The sequence below is a fragment of the Gossypium hirsutum genome, chromosome A06 (genome assembly GCF_007990345.1).
Source record: "Gossypium hirsutum isolate 1008001.06 chromosome A06, Gossypium_hirsutum_v2.1, whole genome shotgun sequence".
In the NCBI taxonomy this organism is placed as follows: domain Eukaryota; kingdom Viridiplantae; phylum Streptophyta; class Magnoliopsida; order Malvales; family Malvaceae; genus Gossypium; species Gossypium hirsutum.
Window position 1 is genome coordinate 15,087,530 of NC_053429.1, and position 7,324 is coordinate 15,094,853.

A 7,324-nucleotide genomic window follows, 5' to 3' on the forward strand; every position below is an offset into this window, starting at 1 on the left:
ATTAATTCTGATTCTGTTAAAAGCCAATGCAGTAAGATTCGAACTGTTTGTGAGTTTCCTAATGTTTCTCCTGAAGAATTACCAAGTTTGCCACCAGATAGAGAAGTTGAGTTCGCGATAGAAGTTTATCTTGGTACAGCTCTGATATCTATACCTCCATACCGTATGTCACCCACAGAATTAAAAGTGCTGAAGGTACAATTGCAAGATTTGCTAGATCGTGGCTTCATTCGACCGAGTATTTCACCGTGGGGAGCTCCAATATTGTTTGTTAAAAAGAAAGATGGTTCGATACGACTTTGTATTGACTAACTGTAGTTAAAAAAGGTGACGATTAAGAATAAATATTTGTTACCTCGCATTGATGATTTATTTGATCAGTTGAAAGGAGCTTCTATGTTTTCGAAGATTGATTTGAGATCAGTCTACTATCAGTTGAAGGCGAATGAAAGCAATGTATCGAAGACAGCTTTCCCTATACGGTATAGACATTATGAATTCTTAGTAATGCCTTTCAGATTGACTAATGCCCTAGCTATTTTCATGGATCTCGTGAATCGTATTTTGTAACCATATTTAGATTAGTTTGTGGTGGTCTTTATTGATGACATATTGGTTTATTCGAAATCAAAATCTGAACATGATCAGCATATCAGAATTGTACTACAAATATTACGGGAGAGACAGTTTTATGGGAAACTTAGCAAATGTGAATTTTGGTTATCCGAGGTGTTATTTTTGGGACATGTTGTGTCTACAGATGGAATCAGAGTTGATCCGAAGAAGATTGAAACAATTCTTTAATGGAAAGCACCGAGAAATGTATCTGAGGTACGTAGTTTCCTTGGATTGGCTGGATATTACAGAAGATTTGTAAATAAGTTTTCGAAGATAGCATTGCCAATGACAAAGTTACTACAAAAGAATGTTCCTTTTATTTGGGATGATCAGTGTCAGAGAAGCTTTGAGATGTTGAAGCAAATGTTGACTGAGGCACCAATTTTGACATTGCCAGAATCAGGAAAAGATTTTATTGTGTACAGTGATGCTTCTTTGAGTGGTCTGGGTTGTGTATTGATGCAAGACAAAAAGGTAATAGCTTATGCATCTCGTCAACTGAAACCACTCGAATGTAATTACCCAACACATGATCTGGAGTTAATTGCTGTAAATTTTGCCTTGAAGATCTGGAGACATTATCTATACAGTGAGAAATGTTATATTTATACTGATCATAAAAGTCTCAAATATCTTTTATCTCAAAAGGAGTTGAACTTGAGACAAAGTTGATGGATTGAGCTTTTGAAAGATTATGATTGTGTTATAGATTATCATCCGGGAAAGACAAATGTAGTAACTAACGCCTTGAGTAGGAAAGCTGCAGTTGAATTGCGAGCAATGTTTGCACAGCTCAGTATTAGTAATGATGGAAGTTTCTTGGCTGAGTTGAGAATTAAACCAGTGATGTTTGATCATATTAGAGCAGCACAGTTAGAAGATGACAAGTTGATGAAGAAAAGAGAAATGGTACAAAATAGCATGGTAGAAAATTTTAGCATTGATGAACATGATTACTTAAGGTTCCGAAATTGGATTTGTGTTTTAGCTGTTTCTGAGTTAAAAGAGTTGATTCTTCAAGAAGTACATGATAACGCGTTTACTTTACACCCTAAAGGAACAAAAATGTACCAAAATTTGTGGGAGTTTTACTGGTGGCTAGGGATGAAAAGAGATATAGTTGAGTATGTTAGTAAGTGTTTAACTTGTCAACGGGTAAAGGCAGAGCATCAGGTTCCTATTGGATTATTACAACCTATTAATATTCCTGAGTGGAAATGGAACTATATTACGATGGATTTTGTAACGGGGGCTACCATTATCAGCAAGTAATAAAAATGCCATATGGGTGATTGTTGATCGGCTTACAAAGTTGGCTCATTTTATAGCAGTCAGGATTGATTGGTCACTTCAGAAGCTTACTGAGGTTTATATTCAGGAGATTGTGAGATTACATCGTATTTCTTTATCTATAATTTCTGATCAGGATCCACAGTTCACATTGAGGTTTTGAAAACAACTGCATGAGTCTTTGGGTACTCGACTTAATTTCAATATAGCTTTTCATCCAAAAACTGACGGACAATCTGAACGGTATCATCGGTTTTGAATCAGGTTGGGAACGTTATTTACCATTGGCAGAGTTTGTCTATAATAATAGTTTCCAATCAAGTATTCAAATGGCTCCGTATGAAGCTCAATATGGTCAAAGATGTAGATCACCTATGTATTGGATGGAACTGAATGAAAGAAAAATAATTAGGCTGGAGTTAATTCAAGAAACAGAGGAGATGGTTAAAAAGAAAGATTGAAGGCACCCTCTGACAGACAGAAATCATAAGCGAATTTGAAATGTTGGGACATTGAATACTCTGTTGGTAATAAGGTATTTCTTAAGGTGTCACTTTGGAAGAAAATCTTGAGGTTTGGTCGGAAAGGAAAACCGACCCCTCGTTTTATTAGGCCATATGAGATCGTGAAAAGAATTGAGCCAGTTGCTTATTGGTTAGCTTTACCTCCGAAACTACAGAAAATCCATGATGTTTTTTATGTTTCTATGCTATGGAAATATAGATCGGATCATTCCCATGTCATTTCTACTGAAGATATAGAAATTTAACCTGATTTATCTTATGAAGAAGAGCCAGTTCAAATATTAGCCCGAGACGTAAAAGAGTTAAGAAATAAACGAGTTCCTTTAGTGAAAGTATTGTGGAGATGTCATAATGTGGAGGAAGTAACTTGGAAACCAGAAGAAACAATGAAAGCTTAGTACCCCCATCTTTTTTCAGCTAAATTTTGAGGACGAAATTTATTTAGGGGGGAGAAATGTAATGACCCAAAATTCACAGGCATCGAAAAAGTGTGTTATCGGGCCTTCCTTTTAGTAAAATGGATTCGTAATTTTTTATTAAAAATATTTGCAAAGTTATTTGTGTGTTTGATTAAGTTTTAGTTAGGTGAATTAGTTAGAATTTAAAATTATTAGGAAAAAGGACTAAATTGAAATAGGCGTGAAAGTTTAATTAAAGATTAAAGAAAATAAAAAAGGAGTAAATAGGCAATTATGCCAATTCTCAAATTTGAGGGTCATAAGCATAAAAATCTAAGATTTTTACGTGTTAAAATATATTTTTAGATTATTATTATATTATATTATATTATTATTATTATTAAATAAAATAAATAGAGACAAATGTATGGTAATGAAACCATACATGTGTAATAGTAATAATAAATATATGTACACTTGTAATATAATTATATATTTACTTATTATATAAGTAAAAGATATTTATATTATTATAATATATTATTAAATTAATAAACAAATGAATTAAAGTAAAATAAATGAAACAAATGAATAAAAAGAAATAAAGAACAATTGGGGGACGAAAACAGAGAAGAAAAGAAAGAAAAAAAAGGGGAAATTAGGGATTTTAAAGTTTGAAGTTTAATTGGTAAGTCAATTTAAGTCATTTTCTTATAATTTTTTAGTTTTTATGATCCTAAAATAAAAAACTACTAAGTATATGCTGAAATTTTGAAAGTTATTAGATTTTTAGATACTAATTTTGTTGAGTAAAAGTGTGAATTAGAGATTGAATTAATAGAATTTCTAATTAGAATTGGGAGAAGGATTAAACGGTAGAATAGACTATAAATTCTGTGTAGTAAGAACTAAATTGCAAGAAATTTGAAATTAAGTATTTATGATGAAAATTAGAGAGTTAAGTTTAAGTTTGGTTGAAAATTGAATATAAATAAGGTATGAATTGGGATGGAAAAATAGATGATTTTGGTTAAGGATTAAATTGGAATTAAGGTAGAAGTTAAATAGAAAATTCAAGTATTTGATGTGAATAATTGTTGCATTAATAATTGTAAATTATTTTAATTTTCGTAGCTAACATCAAACCGGAGAAATCGGCTCAAAAGGGAAAGAAAAAGATTGCCAGAGAGTAACTCAGGAGAAATTCTGGTTTGTATTACTATAATTCGAATTAATTTATTATAATTGTGAATAGTTATTAATATGCATGGTAAGAGAAATTAAGATGAGTATTGATATTGAACTGAATGAAAATGTATTGAATTGTGAAAATGTGTGAATATATGGATTGAATATTGATTGAAAGGTGGAAAAATGATTGAATTGAAAATCTGAGAAATTGTGATTGAATTAAGGTTATATGTGATTTAAATACCCTATTAACTAGTCGGGCTGAGTCAGATATAGTTGGCATGTCATAGGATTGGAAGTTTTTAGGGATACTTCGACCTTGAGTCGATGAGACACTGGGTGTCACTATTTTACTTCAGATAGATTCGATGAGGTACTGGGTACCAACTTACTTTGGCTTGGCCGATGAGACACTGGGTGTAAATTATTTGCTTCGAACTAGAGGTGATCATGGGCCAGGCCAGGCCGGGTTCGGGTCGGGCCCAGACAAAATTTTAGGCCTGTCTACTAGGCCCGGGTCTGGCCAGGCCTGAAATAAAATTGCTAAGCCCGAGCCCAGTTCGGCGCAACCCATATTAATTTTTTTTGCTTTTTTTATTAAATAAAAAAATTTAAAAATATAATAAATCAAATATATTTAAAAACATAAAAACAAATATGAAAACAAATATAAATGATACTAAAACAATTCTTAAAACAATACACAAATTGACAATATAATAAAAAATGGTTATATTAAAAATTTAAAATGATTAAAAATAAAATAAAAAATATATTAATATATAATTCGGGCCGGGCCGGGCTCGGGCCAAAAAACTCTTACCTAAGGCCCGGCCCGTTTTCTAAACGAGCCTCGTTTTTTTTGCCCAAGCCCATTTTTTGGGCCTATATTTTTACCCAAACCCTCCCATTTTTCGGGCGGGCCTTCGGGCCGGGCCGGGCCGGGCCGCCCAACCCATGATCAGCTCTACTTCGAACTATCCGATGAGGCACTAGGCGCCATACTAGAGTGTTTGGTTGGATCCGTGTATCTGTTAAAGTTTGAGTCTTGTTAATAGGGGTAATGAATGAAATGGTAAAATTGAATGAAAGTAAATGATCTCGATTAAGAAATGAAATAAGAAATTGAAATTGAGAAATGAGAATGAATGAATGAACCAAAGGTTCAGGGAATGATTGATGAATCAATGAAATGAGATTATGCAAATGCATAGTATGAATCATTGTTCACGAAGAGACAATAGTGTATTGATGAATGAAATGAGTAAAGAAAAGCTATTTAGAATGGCTATGGTTGTTATGTAATGAATAAGTATATTTTGTTGATTTGTAAATTTTAATAAGTATGATTTGTATGTTATATCAAGTAATTTGAATTATAGTAATACCATTGAGTATATCCATACTCGGCGTACGATTGTTTTCCGTACGCAGATAGTTGAAGTCAAACATTCTGGTCCAGCATCCAAAGCCAATTCCGATCTCGGAAAACTTTGGTGATGTCTATTTCTTTTGGTAAAAGTGGCATGTACCTAGGTTATGTATGAGTCATTTTGGAATTGGTAGTAAATGATGTATTTGAATGGTTATGCGAAATGATAAGACTTGAAATGGTACTTTTGATATAATGTTTAAAAATGGAAATTAATGAAATTATCTAAATTAGTTTGAATATTATATGTAAAATTCTTATTATTATACCTTAGGTAAATTAATAGATTGATGTTCTGATATGATTCAAGTGTAATTGTATATAAAATTGTATTGGTTATGATATTAGTTTGAATTGGGTACGTTTTAAGTTTGCAGGGTTGGCTAGATGATTAAAAAGGAGTTATATTAAGCCCACACGGCCTGGTCCACTTGGTCGTGTGAGCCCTGTATTTGAGAAAAATTTTAGAATTTCATGAAAAATTTCTTGAGCACTTGAATTGGTTTCGGGTCACTTCTAACACGTATTTTGGGCCTCGAGGGTACTTAAAAGGGACAGTATGAATGTTTTACAATGTGTATGTAATGCTCGTAATATGTCTGAAAGGTTCGATAATGCTCCGTAACCCTATTTTGGTAATGATTTAGGGTTAGAGGTGTTACATTTGTTGGTATCAGAGTTATTCAAGTTTAACCGATTCTCGGACTAAATCGAGCTCGTAAATGAGTCTAGAGGTACATGCCATTGTTGAGTCAAATCTAAGTTAGGACTTGGATGCTGATATAATTATTTGTTTTGTTTTATAGTTAAAATGTCGGATGAACATATGGATGATGTAGATCAAGAAATGTACACCGGAGATAGAGAATTAGATGAAACAGAATCAGCTACACCGAGTGTAAATCCATTAGGCAATCAACCTTCTAATATAGAACGGAAAAATGTTAGAGACAGAGATGAATCCCATTTACTAAGAGTTATAGCCGATGCCTTGCAACGAGTAGCGGGGACTACACCTGCTATGAGATCTACTCCTTCTACTAGACGACCCCCAATTAAAAAATTACGTAAATACAGTGACACTAAATTTTTAGGTCTGAAAGGAGTTGATCCATCCACAGCTGAAAATTAAATGGAGTCAACAAAAAGAGTTTTGCAACAGTTAGAATGTGAATTGGAACCTTGATAAAAGTCAACTTATGTGAGCCCAAATTCATATTACTGTAGTCCCATCAGGTGATACTCAATTGATTAGAAATGGAAATTTAAATGTGAATTGGAAATGAAATGGTAAGTAGAAATGTTTGATATGTGATTTTCTATATGATTACATTAATGTATTGATAATATTTATGATTGGGAACATGATTAACATAATTAATTGGTAATGTTGTTATATGATTAGCTATACCATTATATGTCAAAGATAGCCATGTTGAGTTCCAATTGATTAGTTGAAATTATGTTTTAAATGATTAAGGTGAGTTTATTGATTCTAATTGAACTTACTAAGCATTCTCAATACTTATTTTTGTTGTTTCTTCCCTATAGATTGTCACATTACGGAACTTGTCGAGCCAGATTAGCAGAGTAGCACACATTATCTTGAGATGATAGATACATGTTCAATTTGATGTCTAGACTATGTGGCATGTACATTAGGACTTTTAGGTTACAAGTGGTCATTTTGGAAGGAAAGTCTTATGATAGTTATGGTAATAGGTGATTTTAAACATACCATTTGGTATATATATAGCTTATGGTACATATTTTGGGTTAAGTTTGATGCTAAATGAATGAAAATTTTGTTTTTGAATGGCTTTGAATGTTTTAAATCATTAATTAGACTATATGAATTAGTTAAATTGGAA